The sequence below is a fragment of the Anomalospiza imberbis genome, chromosome Z, assembly GCF_031753505.1.
Source record: "Anomalospiza imberbis isolate Cuckoo-Finch-1a 21T00152 chromosome Z, ASM3175350v1, whole genome shotgun sequence".
Classification (NCBI taxonomy): domain Eukaryota; kingdom Metazoa; phylum Chordata; class Aves; order Passeriformes; family Viduidae; genus Anomalospiza; species Anomalospiza imberbis.
Genome location: NC_089721.1, coordinates 72,546,446 through 72,564,046, shown reverse-complemented (window position 1 = coordinate 72,564,046; position 17,601 = coordinate 72,546,446).

Sequence of the window (17,601 nt, the reverse complement as noted above, 5' to 3'; positions counted from 1 at the left end):
CATCACATTTGGTGTCTTTGTCTCTCCACTGATGACCTGATGGATACACCATTGGTTTATTAACTCACATGCCCTACATTTCCACCAAAACTGAAGTGAAATGGGAGCAGAGAAGGCGGGATTTGAACTCCTGCGGAGCTGAGCTCATCGAGGCACACACACAGCACCAGCCAAGGTGGGCAGAAACACACATGGGGTGCCAGGGAGACCAGACCTGCAATGGTCTCTATGCTGTGTTCTTTAAAAACAAAGCAACCTCATGGGTCTTTCTTTCAGACCCAAAGCCAGCTGCACAAGCACAAGGCTCCAAGACAGGCCCTGTTTAGTGAAATGAGTCCCAAATTAGCTGTTGTGGCCATGGAACACAGCTACTAAAAATCCCTGAGCAGTGACAAGTCTTCTTCAATTTGATGTCCTGATGTCACAGGTGCTGTGCCCTGTCCTGCTTTACATAAACTCAGAATTATAAGGTGCCTTGGCCTTCAATACTCCCATCCTAAATTCCTCCTAGAGCTAGTCCTCTGAAGAAAGGTGTTTCCAGCTCACTATATATTTTAAACAAATCTCCATGGGGGAAAAAAACTGGAATTTTTTGTTCAAATTAGCTAAAAAAGACTTGAAATTAATTCTGTAACTTAAAGACTACCAAAGTAGGAAATACTTAGACTAGTGTATAGTAGTAATTAGCATGTACTGGAAAAAGGACAAGTAAAGATCCAGCAAAAAATAAGGAAGTTTTATAAAACAAAAAGCTATCCTGAAGCTCACATACTAAATCTTTGTCAAGAATCATTACTAAGATCATAACAACAAAATGTGGATTAAATTTTCTTTTTCCTAAATGAATTAGCCCTCCTGTTCATTAAATAATTATGGAGGATATTAGTGCAGTATCAAGAAGGGTCTTTCTCTAAGTCAATGGATAATTCAATATACAATCTCCATCAGTTCCTATGTTTACACATTTCCTTGCCAAGATGTCAGTGGAAAAGTGCCTGCCATTGTTTCTGAATATCAGCTATTAATTAAGTTACTTGGATATGTCTTTGAAGATAAAGCATGCTCATAACAAATGAAATATTCCTTTGAGACTGAGAAGAGCTAGCATGCAAAAAAAAACCCTGGTTGCTGAGACACAGGATGCACTGCATTTTCCCTTTCCTGTATGTTCTCCTATTTATTATAAAAAAGGCAAAACAAATCCATCAAACCCCAAAGCTGAATAATCTGCAGAGAACTAATTAATTGAAAGGCACCAACCATCTCTGCCTTTCCCCATCCTCCTTGGCCAGTGATGTCGTATGTGGTAGATCCTTTAGCACCACAGTTAATTGTTTACACTACAAAGTCAGCCTTCCTTGCTGGCTTGGATAATCTTGCCAAGTGGAATTACAGGCCTGGTCCCCTGCCAGACTTTACTGCCAGATTTCATTATTTAACTGTTTCTTTGTGCAGGCCTGGGGCTGTCACTGGGGCTGGCATGAGCCACTGGGCCACTTTTGTGCACGGGGCTGTGGGAACAAAGTGAGGGACCCTGCATGCACACACACATATTACAAAAAAAAGGGGCCTCACTCCCTCTTCCAGCACGTTAGCAGTGTGTGGAAAGAGAAGCTTGGAAAACCACGTGTGGAGATCACAAAGGACCCGGAACTCGCTGCTAAGAGAAACGTGGATTTTGCACCAGCATCCTTAATTCCTTGCAGAACTTCCTAGAAGGTGGCTCCTCACTGGACATCTGGCAGTGGGGCCAGTCCCCCTCCCCTGCACGGTGTGGTGCTTGCAGACAGACAAAACAATCCATTGCGTGAAACAAGTCTTTTGAAGAGCACAGAGGCCTGCAGCCCACAGTCAAAACATGATCCTGGCCATGCTGGTGCACTGCAGAAATCCCAAAAAGCTGCGGTGTGGAACCAGGCTCTGCCTTGTGGTCCCCACTGCGGAGGTTCTGCAAGGGCACAGGTCTCACCACAGATGTGGAGTGAGTGAAAGCTGCTGCAACCTCAGAGGAATCCTCCATGGTTTTAAATTGACAGAAAGGATGAGAATTCTGATAGAAGGAACTTATTGGTGGCCAGAAGAATTTGAACAAACATTTTGCTCATTAAGGACACAAAAAAAAAGCCACCAATCAGATGCACTGTGGAATGGATAAACAGAGTATAGTAGGGGCATTATTTCTCCTTCCATCCTCAAACTTTGCTGGCATTTCAAAAATTCAGGGAACAAGGGTCCACCTGAGCAGCTGAAAGAGAAGAAAAATCTTTTTCCCACTTCCTGCATCCTTTCATCACTGTCTTCTCCTTTATTTCCTTAACACTTTTTTTTAAATAATACTCACAAAAGAAAATCTTCCATGGTTCAGTGAAAGGTTTAGTGAACACCATCCTGTGAGTTGCTGCTGGTGCTCAGCTTTTGTTCCTGGGGCTTCCAAGGCCTTGTTGTGGTCTTCATGTTTCTGAAGAGCTCATTTCAGGGACACGAGGAAGATGGCACCTTTCAATTTATTTCCGTCTTTCAAAGAAATAAGGTGGCCATTTCAAGCCCTTTCTTGCAGTGGAGTTTCTAAACGTAAAGGGAGGGGGTTTATTTTTTTACAGAAACAGGAAGGAATGGCTGAGAAGGACAGACAGGGATGAATGCTGTGACAGGAGGCAGGAATTCCTGCATTCTCCATCTGACTCTGATCTCTGGGGTCTTTAGAGCATGACTTGGTTCTCATCCCTTGGTGCCCCTCCCTTTAAGGCAGCGTTTTTAAATTTAAGTAAAAAGCTGCGTTAAGTAAACCATTAGGTGCTGAGGAGGAATCCATTGAGCAGATTCTTGGAAGGTGGCCTTACAATCACGTTGTGGGGTGGTTGATTTAGCTCAGGAAAGACAGTAAAACAGCCACACGAAAGGCTATTGCAGCTCATAACTTGTGCACTTTGCTTGCCAGGGCTGCAAGCCGCTGGGTCTGAGAGCTGCTCAGGCAAGAACTTGTGCAAGCACCAAGGCTCCATGAGTCTAACACAGGATGAAGAAATATGTCACTGCTGCTGAGTCCCCTTTTGTAAGCCACTAAACAATCACTTTTGTGAAAGCTGCTGAGGACAGGAGCATCTGGAGGCTGAAGATTTCCTCAGACATCCCTCGGGGTCATGCACGGTGGGGTAAAGCTGACCCCTTATGGATGCTGACCCTATTTAAATCCAGTAGGTGCTCTGGGGCAAATATTTAAACTCCAAGCAAGGGTTCTGACCACAAAACAAACATCTTAAAAATGCACGATGACTTATGTTAGGCTGTTTTCCTACAACAGAGCGTGACACTGCAGCTGGGGCTCCTGGGACTGTGGAGCAACCCAACCCCAGGTTGTATGGGAAGGGTGAGGGAGGTGGAAGCTGAAAGAGGCCACTTCCAGAACTCTTGTGTAGGCAGGGAGCTGAGCTGCAACTTTTCCAGTTCCCTGAATCACTGCTTGCCCTTGAGGCAACTGGTCCTGCCACGGTCTTGCTCCACAGCTGTGTGCACCATCACCCTCAGTGAGCTGTAAACCTCAGAACAAGTAAGAGCCAGTAAACTTTAGAACATTCCTTTCTTTGCACAGAAAGCTCCTTCTGAGAGTTTGCTTAAAAAAGATCCTTAAGGTATCTCTTACCCTTCCTTCATCTCATAGCACCTCTTCTCCTTCCCACTCTCTGTTTCTCCCTTCCTAAAGATGATCCAGCTCAGAAAATGCTGATTTTCCCAATTTCAGTTTTCCTTAACTTTCCTCCTTTTCTTCCCACCACATTTTAAAAAAATTCTGCCCCATTTTTGCTGATGTAAGGCATCCCCAAGTGTTCAGGAGCAAAGCACCCTGTGTACCCCATTCTCCCATCCCACCCGTGAAGGGTGCAACCACAGCTCCATGCCACGTTCCAAACCACAAAAACAACTTGGCCAGGCAAGGCAGACAACCTGGCAAGGCAGACACTGTGCCTTTTCTTTGCAGGTCTCATCCAGGCTCCTTGCTTGGAGGCTGGAGAAGGCTCCCCAGCCCCTCCTGCCTTGCCTGCAGATGGCAGCTGCTGTTGTTGCAGGAGGAGATATTTCCTCCTCTCTGCCTTGCCATTAATCTCTTCTGGAAGTTGTGGCTGCTGCTGCTGCTGCTGCTATCTTTGGTGAACCCAGGAGCAACGACAGCTGTTCCTTCAATGAGCCTTCCCACCATCAAAGGAGTCTGGGAATCTGTTCCCAATTGTGGACTGGAAGAGGCTGTGCTCAACAACTTCACCACTCCCTTTTTTTTTTTTTTTTTCTTTTTTTTTTTTTCCTCCCTTTTAGAAGAAGGAGGTATCAAATAACTTTCCATTTTAAACCATCAGGAAAATTACATATCCTCTGCTTCGAGCGTATGACCCTGGAAATCACAGGGCAGGAGGCCTCAGGGTTGTGGCTGTCTAAATGTAAATTATTCCCTGCCTGACTCCACGGTGCTGCCACAGTTTTGGAGCTGCTGGATGTGGCACGGGGCAGCACAGCACCCCAACACTCCTGCAACCAAAGACCTTCCATTAGGAGCCCCAGGGCACCAAAATTCCAGTTTGTGTGAGGCTGTCCTGGAGCGCAGCTAGGCAAGCAGAGGCATGCTCTAAATAAAGGAAATTTGAATTGGAAATACTTAAATGTTTCACATTTAGGCAAATCAGGACCTTTTTTTGATGCTGGTTCCTCAGAACGCTCCTGCTAACTTCAGCTCAGCTGCTGCACGTGCACTCTGGAATGTTGTGAGAGCTGGAAAGTCACAGAATGGAATCACAGAATCCTGGAATGATTTGGATTGGAAGGGAAATTAAAGTTGTACTCATTCCAACCCCCTTGCCATGGGCAGGGACATCTTCCACTACCACAGGATGCGCAGATCTGACCATGGGGTTAATCTCATCAGTCATGGAAATAATTCATTGTTGCTTACATCACCTTCCCCTTTTTATCCATGCTGAAGTATGGTTCCCAGTCGTGGGGCTTTTTTGTCTGGTTGTTTTTTTGTAGGTTGTTTCCCTGGGTGTATTGCCTGAGCCTGCGGCACACTACAACATATTATCCCAGAGAAACAGCTCTGTTCCAGGAGTATGACAGGTATGGCTGAGGTGCTGCCATTAATCTTTTGAGAAAGATTTTTTAAAATTCATTTTATTCTCATATTTCTGTTCAGCTGAAATACCACATCCAGCAATGTCATAACATAATGACATAGTTACCAAAGGAACCAAATGCCTCTGTAGGAATATCCAGGGCCTGATCCTTGAGCTCCTTAATGTGCAGTGACACATTCTGTCCTTACAGATGGCTCCAATACTCTTCAGAAACAACACTCTGGGGTTGGTTTCCGCCCCCCCCAACCCCCAAGAATAATGAGTTGAAATTTTTTCTCCTGTGCTGAGGAAGTCGCAACTACAACCCAAAACTTGTTTAGGCAAGCTGTAGAAAAATGAGGTCTGAACTATAGACAGAATAAATAGAACGAAAGTGAAATGACAGACAATCTGTTTCAGTGGATTTCCCATACTACTTGTTTACTTTTTTCCCCAAGTTATATGCTCTTGCTGGTTTAAATATCCATGGAAGTGGAGCACTTATAGCTGAGACCTAATTCAAATATGCTGTACAATGCAGAAGAAGGCTGGAGATCTGGAGCTCTGGTTATGTTTGGGCATGTATGACGGGTCACTTACGTAGTTAACTTCAGATCTGGGCTAAAAAACACTGAATGGCTCATTTTGCTTTTTGTACTGATATTTGCAAGATGCTTATCCTTGGCTTCAGTTTCCTAAAGGAGGTACAGAATGATGTCCCAAAGTTTCTGTTTTCTCTGCCATCATTTCCTTCCTAATCCAAACATTGCATAAGGATTAATTTGAATGAGCTGGAATTTTTATAATTTTCTTAGGCTTTTTTTTATGCATTTTGTGTGCGACCACGGGCATGGAGTTTTCCTAGTGTTGCTGAAACAGAAGCTCAAAGTCTGTGAATATAACAACCCCATTTGGAAGAAAAACGAGCTCAAGGAAATTTTGCCATTTAGGAAGTTTGGGAGACTTGAATTTTTTTGCTATGCCTGGATTTTTACTAATGCTGACCTCAAATTCCACTTTTACCAAAGATGGATCTCTTTCCAGCACGTTTTCCTTGCCCTTCTTGGAAGTGCAGATGCATTTGTTAAATGAACACATGTTAATGTTGTGTGGGAGAAGGGGATCAAAACTACCATAAGACTGAAAAGTGAGACTGAGATAAGAAATCTGTTGGATTTTTTTTTTTTAATTCAGATTTTTTAATCCCTTAGGGTGTTTAGTTTCCTTCTGTTAGATCTTATTGACACAGATTTCCCTTTAATCATAGCTCTTCAGGCAGCATCCTGCTTCTAAAATTTACTTCAACCATTCACCTTTAAAAGCAGCTTAGCTGAAAGATCTTTTTAGAACATATCTTTTGAATCTTCTCACTCAACAGAAGCTATTTCTGAATTATTACTCTTTTCCCTCTGGGAAGATATTGTGGTCTGCAAAGAAAGCAGGATTCCAGGGCATTGAAAGAGTTGTCTTCTTTGTAGCTCTGCTATTTGTAGGGCGTAGTATGTACATGTGTTTAAGGTTCACCCTTTTATTCTGATATTTCCAGCCCATGACAGAAAAAATACATGTTTTCTTGCTCACTCTCCTTCCTTCCTTCCTTCCTTCCTTCCTTCCTTCCTTCCTTCCTTCCTTCCTTCCTTCCTTCCTTCCTTCCTTCCTTCCTTCCTTCCTTCCTTCCTTCCTTCCTTCCTTCCTTCCTTCCTTCCTTCCTTCCTTCCTTCCTTCTTTCCCTCCCTCCCTCCTTCCCTCCCTCCCTCCCTCCCTCCTCCCCTCCTCCCCTCCTTCCCTCCTTCCCTCCCCTTCCTCCCTCCAAATTTCAGGTCTCCCTTATTTCAAGACTAAAATTTTTTCTTTTTTCTTTTACTTTTTTCTTTTTTTCTCCTTTTCCTTTTCATCTTTTTATTTCCATTTTTCCCCTTGTCTTTTTGCTTCCCTTCCCATTCTTCTCTCAGTCTGTCCCTGTCTCTCCTTTTCTCTCTCCTCTTTCTCTTGTTCTTTCTCCCTTTTCTCTCTTTTTCATCCATCCATTAACATGAATAAAAGGTCACAGAAAAAAAAAAAAAGAGAAACTCAAAGCACACTTACACCCCCCAAACCCTCCCAAATTACAGTACAACACAGCTGAAACTTGAACCTGGTTAGAGAGAATATATAAACTTTGCAAGTCTAATAAGAAACAGATTTTGAGGTCTTTGTACTTAACAACTACTAGGAAATTTAATGTAAGAAATATTTAAGAACAACATGAAGATTTCAAAAGCAATGTTAACCTGATCACATTTAAAAACTATTGTGTGATATATTATGGTAAAAGTTCTGTTTATTAGTCAGGATTTAAGCTAAATATGCATTGTAAGGCTGAGAGCACAATCTCTTTACTGACTTCCTACATTATAGAACTTCATTACTTGATTTCAGTTGGCTACTAATCATAATTTTAAAAGCATTAGGAGATTGATTATCTATTTCCAATGTAATAAAGTCAGAGTAAAATTGCATGAGACTGAAGCAAACCAAGTGAATTACAGTGTGAAAACACTAACTTTTCAATTTCCTTTTCAGTGCAGAGCTTACATTGCCTCGTGAGCCTCGCCACACATTTTTCCTTTCACAATTCTTGCACAATTCCTTTGTTTTACCGGCAACTCAGAAATTACAGTTCTGGTACAGAGCATTTTTCAAGGAAAGGAACCAGGTGACTGGACATGCTGTGAGTGTGGAAATTTCAATACCCTGGTTTCAACACCCTCATGGTTTTGGGGTAGATGAGGAAGAGCTCGAGCTCTCTTGCATCACTGCCATGTCAAGAAAGTGAAGCAGAAGGAACTGCACAGTCATTGCTCTGCAGGAAAAAAGCAGAAGATAATTCTTGTCCTGTTCCTGGATGGGAAAATGAGACCCTGTGAAGAGGATCAAGCCCAGCCCCTCTCACTGTCATCCACACTGGAAATCCCCACCCTGAGCAATATATCCCCAGTCACTCTTTCCACGACTGAACAAGACAATGACAGTTGCAAAACCATCAAACACCACAAAAATAAGGTGACATTGCAAAAAGCAAGAGAAGTTTGTCTGATTTTCAGTGTGTGGTGGGAATGGTATTTCATTTTATTTACTCAGACTAAGAGTAAATCAGAGTGGTGTTTTATTTTACATTATTTACTCAGAAACTCCTAAGAGTTTCTTTACAACCAACACCTTTCCTTTATCTCTGTATCATCTCTGACCCAATCCTCAAGGTGCCAGCCAGCAGCCAGCAGCCAGCAGTGCTCAGCAGTCCTGCACAGAGTTCATCAGCTGGTCTGTCCATTTCAGCCTGTGCTGATTTAGCAAGGTAAGCCTGTGCTGGAGGCAATTTTAAAGCTTTTTAATCTTAAAATGCTTGATTTCTTAGACACAGGAAGAACTGCTGTTTGAAGCTGATCCAAGGAGGGGGAGGAGAGACCTGGCAGATGTCAATTTGAGCCCTGGTAAAAGAAACCTCCTCCAAGCAATCTAACTCATCAAGCTAATAGTTGCTCGGTCTGATCCTGCAGGGCCTTGTGTTTTATTTCTGTTTGGGTCTTCCTGAGATAAGGCTCTAAGAGGAAAAAGAAAGAGAAAAACCACAATAGTGGAAAGCAAAACACACAGAGGCAACTGTCTCCAAATTTCTGGCACAATCAAGGCTGCAGTGAAAATAAGTGATCCACTGACATTTACTGTGAGAATGATGTCCCAAAATTTCCGCGAGAGCTGTCTGGTGTTAAGACTCCACGCACCCCAAAAAGCCCAGGTTTGAGCTCAGTGGTTGCAGCTGGAGCAGGAATTTGAGGGCCATCGACCAACATTGAATAAAAATAAATTAGTCAAAAGAAATAGAAGCAACAAATGCAGCGTGGTTGTGATCTGTGCTGCTGAGACCAGCACGTGGCTCCCTGAGATGACGCCATCAGTGTGGCTGATTTTTGTTCTGTTGGGTGGGAAACAATCTTTTCATGTTTGGTGCCATTAGAAAGTCCAGGCTTGGAAAGCATGGGAAAAAACTCCCCCACAAAAAGCCCAAACCCCATCTAAATGCAAAATCTTAACTCCACCAAACTACACTGGGATTTTACCCCATAGCATTGTGCCCAGAAATTTGGTGTAACGTAGAGCAGAGAGTGTTACCAGGTCGTCCTGCAGGGAGGGCACAAAGAATTACATTTAAATAAAACCCCCCAATATTAAAACACTGCCTCTTTCTTCCAGATGCAAGATGGCCAAGTTCATATTTTCAATTCTGATGGTAAAAAAAACCCTGTGGTTTTCTTGACCACATCAAGCACAAAGCCTCTGGGAGTTTTCTCTAGGTGATGGCATAACCCAACCACACTTAGTCCTTCATGGAAGAGATGCCCTAAAGAATTTTCAGACACTTTTTACACTTTCAAGAGTGAGACCTCAGAGTGACATGTGGGTCTGTTGGTATGAAATGACATTAAAATACTTGTTAAGCCATTTCGTGTAAGTGCTTCCACTGGCCTTTAAATGACACCTACCCAGCATGAGGCAGGATGCAAAGACTAAAACCTGTAACCTGACTTGGCACAGGTAAGATTTGTGGTGAAATCAGATTCTGAATGTGTTTGCAGCTTCACACAAGGTTTTTTTCCTCCCATACTTGACCAGTTTGGGAGTGAATAGACATCTGGAGTCTTCCAAAGACTCTTTAATAATTAATTCTGGCATATTATTGAGAAATTGACGTTTTGGCTGCTGAGTTATGGATTTCCCTCAGATCTAGGTCAAAACTGGCATCAGTGTGTTTGTCTCAAGCTAGTCCTTGGAAGCTACAGCAAAATCCATTAAAACCATTAGACACTGAAAAAGTGCATGAAGAGCAAAGTCTGACTCAGTGGCAAGGGCAGGGCGAGGGGGACACAATGAGCTAATTCACAGTGCTCACATGCATGCATCCAAATTCCTACCAAAAACATTCATGTTGTGGATTTTGGAATAAAGCATTCTCTGTTTTGTGGCATGATAAATTGGGTGGCACAGAAACACTCGACAAACCTGACAGATCAGTTACTGCTCCTTCACAGCAACATCCATCTCACACAGAGTTCGAATTTTTGGACAAGGAAAAATATCACTGAAAGAGAAAGGGAAAGTAAATCTGACTCCACCATCCTGCTTTTAAAGCTTGGAATCCCTCAGTCACACCATTCACTGTCCCCTCTGGTGTGAGGGGGTGGAGGAGGGAAGGAAAACCCCGTGGAAAAAGCACTTTATGCAGTGTGTTTTTCTCCTGTCTTCTGAATAAAGGCAGTGCCCTTTGTAACCAAAAATCTTCGTGATAGTTTGGCCCGAAGTGTCCATCCACTGCAAAAGTTGTGAAAAATAACACCTATCACAGTAGTAACAACTAAAAAAATAAAAAGCATGTAGGTAAATCAAGGAAATAAAGCTACAGTAGATAATGTGTAGATAAAAGACCCACCACAGCAGCTGAATGTTAATTCACCTCAGCTAGAATTCCTTTACACACTGGAAGCAAAGCTGCTTGAGATATTACTTCCACCCACTGGCAGGGAGTGCAATCTATTCGTGTTTTTTGATCTTATACATTAAAATAAAACAAAATTCTCCTGGCTTCTGGACAGGCAGAGCTGGTGCTAAGGTTAAGCTAATGCTGTAGCTCTTACAGTCCAGGAATACATTTCTTATTTGTACTCGAGCCAAGTTCATTCACTTATATTTTCACTAAAGCCACAGCCTTTTGAAGATGTTGCACTTGGACTTCCTCCCTGCCGAGTTTCTAAATTACAATGCGCTGTGTCCATGAGAAAACTGAGGAAGATTTATTAGAACAAGGTGCCAGAATGTTTCTCCCTGCCCCACATCAGTCTGGGGTAGAAGTAGCACATGAAAAGGTGCTGTCAATTCTTTTTGTTACTCAAATATATAAAGATTTCTTTTTTTCCCTCTCATTTCCCAAAATAGGTTGTGAAAACATTGAAAATAACATCAAAGAAAATGTTTATTGGCCTCAGATCTCCTGATGCACTTCCACTCCTAAAGAGCAGCTGCCTGCATCTCCTGCCACTCTCTTGTTACAGGCAGCAGAAAAAATCATCAGTGAACTAAAAACTATCATTTATAGCTTCATTGATGAGAGTTTTACTAACTGTGGATTGGCCAGATGGGTGAAACAAAACCAGAAAATCAAACTCAAGGGGTTTTTTTTGTGGTTTGTTGTTGTTGTTGTTGTTGTTGTTGCATTGAAGAAGAAAAATAATCCAGGATGCAAAATCTATCAAAAAGGTCCACTGTGTTCCTGTTTTGGGGTTATATGAGGGAGAACATGCCCATTTTCCTGCTTTCCTGTTGAAATTGATGTGCAGGACCCAGGACCTCACAGTTTTTAGGGATGTGTTAGGTTACAAGATGTGGTGGGGGTGTGTGTTCTATCCCCATCTGTCAGAGGTGGGGCAGTTTCCTGATGTTCATTGGGCAGTTTTTTCTTTATCTCTTCCTCAACCCATCCTCCCTCCAGGAGATATCATCTGTTAATGGGCTATTAATTATTAATTATCTCCTGTCCATGGCCAGTGAGTGTCCCTGCATGGCTGAGAAAATTCCACCATCCCATGGGGAGAGGCTCCACCCAGGGGAGGAGCCAAGCATTCCTACCTGGATACAATCTGACCTGGGAACACCACAGCAGCCTTTGCCCACTGCGTTCCCAGAGGAGCAGCTTTCTTCCCCACTGCATTCCCAGAGGAGCAGCTTTCTTCCCCACTGCATTCCCAGAGGAGCAGCTTTCTTCCCCACTGCATTCCCAGAGGAAGCCCAGGCCCATCCCCACCAGCCCTGGAGCTTCAGAGGAAAACTCCACCCTTGTGCAGGATCCCTGCTCCAGCAGAGGCACAGCTGGCACTGCAGGAGGGCTGAGCCACCATGGGATGGGGCTGCTGCCACCACCCTGACCCACAGGCTGCCAGGGCCTGCTCTGACTCTGGCACTGGTTTGTTTTGTTCTATTGCATTTGTATTTTTAATTTTCCTAATAAAGAACTGTTATTCCTATTCCCATATCTTTGCCTGAGAGCCCCTTAATTTCAAAATTACAATAATTCGGAGGGAGGGGGTTTGCATTTTCCATTTCAAGGGAGACTCCTGCCTTCGTGTATTGGTTTTGGTTTGCCAATATAAGAGTTTCCCAATTTTGAGATTTCCCAACCAAAAAGGCAGGTGTCCTTAGCAGACACCTGTGTTTTCCAGCCAAGACAAGGCACACACCAACCCTTCCACTGAGTTGCTGGTCCTGGTCCCTTGGATCAAGTGGCACCTGGGTGGCAGTTCTGCAGTTCACATCCTCGTGGTGCTATATGACATGCTGTTTCTTCAGAACTGGGGACAAGGCAGTTTTTTATTCCTCCCCCTTGCCTTATTTTTGTTGATAACTTTTGCAAAGTTGTTAAAATATCCCATAAAACACTGACATGGCACTGTTGTTCAATACACACCACAAATGATATTAAGAAATTAAAATCAATGATTTGTGTTTCACGGCATGGCTTGAGACAGCTCATTCCCCCTCGTGTGTGATGTAGGAGATCACAGAATACAGATACAGCCAGAATTTATGTGTGGAAATGTTGGATTCATCACGGAGACCACGCTTCATCAGTGATCCCTCCTTCAACAGAACATGCTGCCTTTATCCTGAGCTGATTTAAACTCACAAATGTGACAAGTTCCACCTGGAAAGGAGAGAGTTTGAGTGTAGGGCACAGAGAAGGAGGAAGAACTCAGGTTTTCACAGGGGACACAGGTCAGAACAGTGTGTACTGCATGTCATACACACGGCTTTTCCTGAGGGCACAGTGACAGCACAAACTGAAACCCTCCTGGAGAGAATACAGAGGGGTCTTTGAAAAGCTTGAATTGTTAAACATTTGTTCCTAATAACCCAAATGACTTCACCCACTTTCCTAAACACAAACTGTGATTATCCTCTTCGAGCCAGAATAGGGCTTTGTGATTTAATGCAAGCTGGTCGTGTCCCACAGGCACAGTTGGATTTGAGAGTATGAGGATTGAGTTGCCTCTCAAAATGTCAGCAGGTAAAATAAATCTGCGCAGGAAATTTATTAACAATTGCCACTTTCTCCCTCCCTCTTGTTGTGAAGGGCTGAGTGGGGTTGTCACAGTGTGAGTATATATGCTGGATGTGAATAGTTCCTTATTACCCTATCAGCATCATGCCAATAGCAAAGGTAGGAAAATCAATTTTCCTTTGAAATATTAGAACACAAGTGCAGGCAGTGTAGCAGAGGGAGATTTGTCACCAGTTTCACAGAGGCCAGTATTTCAACCTGTTTGTTTGGTTTTGTTTTTTTTTTTTTTGTTTTTTTTTTTTTTTTTTTTTTTTTTTGTTTTTTTTTTCTCAAGGCTGAGCTCTCCTCTCAGATTCTGAAATAGATTCCGCTCCTTTTCAGTGCTTTATTTTGGTACATTTTTATGTTCTGCTTTGATTGCTTAGACAAAGTCCACAAGGTGATATCGAAACCCACTAGCAAGTAATCACCAGAGTCTTCCCTCAAAAGGGTGAATTTTTCTCAGCAGCATTAACACATCAAACACAGCAAATGACAGAATTTCTGTTTGTTGAAGTGCAAATTGTTGGTTCACTAAAACGGGGAGAGGGGGGAGATCCAATTTCAGCATGTTGCTCCTGAATGGTGCAAAATATCAGCCAATGCTTAACTGGCAATGAATAGCTCATTAAATGGTTTCAGAGAGTTCCTTTAGGCTAGGTATCCATTGCTAGCCAAAACTGACCAGATTTCCTCGATTTGGAGGTTTTCTAGAGCCCTGGGGGAGCAGAAGACTCAAGGCCAGGCTGGAGGGGTGGGGGAGCCCATCAGTAGGGTGCCATCAGAGGACTGATGTAAGCTCAGCTTTATGCTTCATCCCACCTCCTTCTACCTGCCTCTAGCTCCTTCTGAATGTGTTTTTGGAGGAAATATCCTGGTGCCCACCAATTCCAAACAAATCCCCCACAGCTCTCCCCTTGCAGAGACTTCAGGATCAGCAGGGGTTGGGTGACCTTTTGGTGTGTGCACACAAGATATCCCTTCAAGCATCTGTCCAGACCATCCAGCAATGCACAGAGGTTATCTCAGTGAAGAAACACGTGAAATACACACATAAAGGCACATGCCAAGCTCTAGTTGTGGCCTGTTTAAACTGCATGCTCTGGAATTGCCCTGGACAAGGGATGTGTTTAATTGCAGCTCACATCACATTCTCCAAGAAAATCTTGACAAAGAGAAAGAACGGACATCAAAAATAATAAATTATCTAACAAATTGTCCAGCAAATGAAGGTCCTTGAATGACCAAGGATTCCTTTCAGGCAGTACTAAGGCAGCAGTGGCCAGGTTAGTTGTGTCCCATTTCTCAGGAAGGTTTTGGGAGGGAAAATCTGAGTGGCAGACATTGGGAAGAAAAAGCCAGTGTATATCATTCACACACCCTTAATGGTACCCAGCACCACAGGTGTCAATTAGAAGTGCATTGAGTAAAACATCATTTTTGTAATCCAACAAAATGACACTTATTTAAAGGTAACACATATTAGAGAAGTAATATTATCTTTGCCTTTACCATCTTACCTTTTTATTTATATTATCTTTATCTTTTTCATCTTTCTCTTTCTTTCTCTTTCTCTTTCTCTTTCTCTTTCTCTTTCTCTTTCTTTCTCTTTTTATATTTTTACTTAAATATCTTCTGGGAGTCAGTAAGAATTAAGAGTATTTTTATAAGTATATCACTATCTTAGTTGTCCCTGAGTTTCCAGTACTCCCGGGGCTGGTTTGGATGATGAGCAGAGCATCTTTCCCACCACTTGGGTCACTTTGAAAGAGTCAATTCCGTAATTGTTGCTCATGAACATGAATTTTAGGTCCAGACTTGCTGCAGAATTCACTTCTGGTTTTAAACCTCCTCTTTTCACTCTTATTCTTTTGCTGGTAATAAAATTATGCATAAATATGGGAATTGAAATTCAGAGAAATGGATCTAAATGTTGCCTGTTGATCTGGACCAAGGGATGTGCTCTCGGACAGAGAAGGAACCTGAGCCTTGATTTTCAAAGTCTTTGGAGGAAATTTCATTACCAGATCCTTTTTCTCACCCCAATTTCAGTTCTGTACCAACACTAAAGACATTAACTTTTCTCTGGTTGGCTAAAATAGTTTCCTTTGTCTCAGCTTTGCAACCACCTCTTGCTGACGGGCAGGAAAGAGACTTCCATGACATTTTATGCCCAAAAGTCACAAAGTAATCCTTAGTGGGGTTCCACTTGGCAGCCCCACTCTGACTGTGCTGCACCAGCCGAGCCATGGCATGCACAATGGGACACACAAGATTAAAGCTGATTTTAGCTACAGCCATGCATTTCCGCTTTTCCCTTGCTCATCACATGGAAATTCACTTCTTGCTTGCCTGTGCAATGCAGCCTGGCAGGACCACCAGTCATGTGCTCATGATAAATATAGGTATTTGCATATTCATCCAAATATAATGAACATATAGTTCAGTGCATAATATTAGAGTCATAGGAGTGCATGTCTTCATAGAGGGCATTGGAGGGAGGGCTGGATAAGTTCTTCGGATTGGAAAGGAGATAGAGGCGTAAATGAAAATATCCTTGTAAATACATGGACACATTTACATGTACTATTTACGGATCCGTGGATTTCCATGGATCCAGGAGCGCCTCCCTCGCACTGAGATACAGGTGGCACAAGGCACAGGCCTGAAGGGTGAATGAGAACATCTGCTTTCAATAGGTTAAAATGTTTTGTACATTTCTGGTATTGTTTTGGCAGAGGGGAGCTCTCCAATCCCAGCTCTGCTGCAGGGTTTCTTCAGGATGATGCAACACCCAGAGAGAGACCTGAAAACCATCCAGGTCCAGGCTCCCAGCCTTGGAAGCAGAGCTCAGTCTTTCAGCATCACAGGATTTCCCTCACCACGTGCAGGATCAGCAGATTCACCTTTCCCTGGACTGGGCTCTGGAGAGGGAGCACAAACTCCTGGCAGGTTTCCCTGTGTGGCTGTACATGAACGTTGTATTTCCTGTTCATGTTACAGTTCCAGGAGCTGGAACAGGGGAAAAAAAATACTCTTTTGCACGTTTGAGCAAGGCCACTCAATAAAACACTGGCCCAAACCCATATTTTTTAGGATTGTAAAGCCATGGTAAAGGCACATTTCATGCAGTACAGGTCTAGCAGCTATAGAGATATTATCATACCCACCTAGTTTATCACATGAAAACTACAGTAAATCTGTCATGATTGCAAGAACACTAGATTCAAAATCTAGGTCCTGTAGTAATAATGTGGTCAAACATGCTGAAGCATAGTTTTAATCTGGCATCCACTAAATTTATTTGACAGAGCGTGGCTTGACAGCACTGAAATCCCAAGAGAAGTGTTATGATGACTGGACACAATTTTTAATCTCCAGAAAATGTTTTAGTGCCACTACAGATGATGCTTAATGAGCTAATGGGGAAGTGTGAAAGAGCTGAGGGCTAAAGGTGCTCTGACATGTCATGGTGCACACATAAATTTCATCTGTTGTGTTTGCAGGATGCTAGTGCTTTGCAGTTTATAAAAAAATACAGCAGGGAATTGGGAGGGAATGCAGGAGGGAATTATTCTTCATGCCTATCTCCAGGTGTGAATCCTTCTTCCTGTGAACTTGGACATGCTACAACACCAATCTCTAAAAAAAAACCTTCAAGTGAAAAAAAAAAAAAATTAAGACAAATGACTGGCATATGTTTGCATTCAGTGAATAGGGCAAAAAATAGTTTTGTCCCCTGTTGTTTGCTATACAGGGAAGTAATCCTAGAAGTCCTAACTTATTGCCCTTATAATTTTGGCTATGAATTTCTCCTACGGGCCAGCACATGTGGCAGGTCCAAGGAATGAGCTAAGAAGTCACTGTGATGGAAGGAGCAATGACTGAGTGGTGGCAACCGAGACAAAATGGTCTGTCAGCCTAGAAACACTGACACCTGCCTTCCTCTCTTCACCTCTTCTTCAGAGGGTACTGGCAGCACTAGCTGCAGCAAGGAGAGCGTCTGAAACTGGATGTAAAGAGATGCATTTAAATTAATGGGAAAGATAATTCATATTTAAGCAGTCCTCAGGGTCTGTGAGCTCATTTGCAGGCCCTGCTGCAGGGCCTGCCTTTGAAAGTGGCCGCGAAGCCAATAAACGTGTGGCTGTGAGAGAGGCTAAATAAAATAACTGCAAGCATTTTAAGCTGTCCCTTTAGGAGATGGCAGTGATTGCTTGCAGTCACGGGGCAGCCACTGAAGCAGGGCTTCCTACTGGGCTGTGTGTGATTATTATATTCACTCCACAGCCTGCAGTCATCCTTTGGAGGTGATAAAGGCAGAAAGGGGCTGTAGGGATGATCTGCTGGGGATTTCTGAGGCTGTGAGAAAGCCAG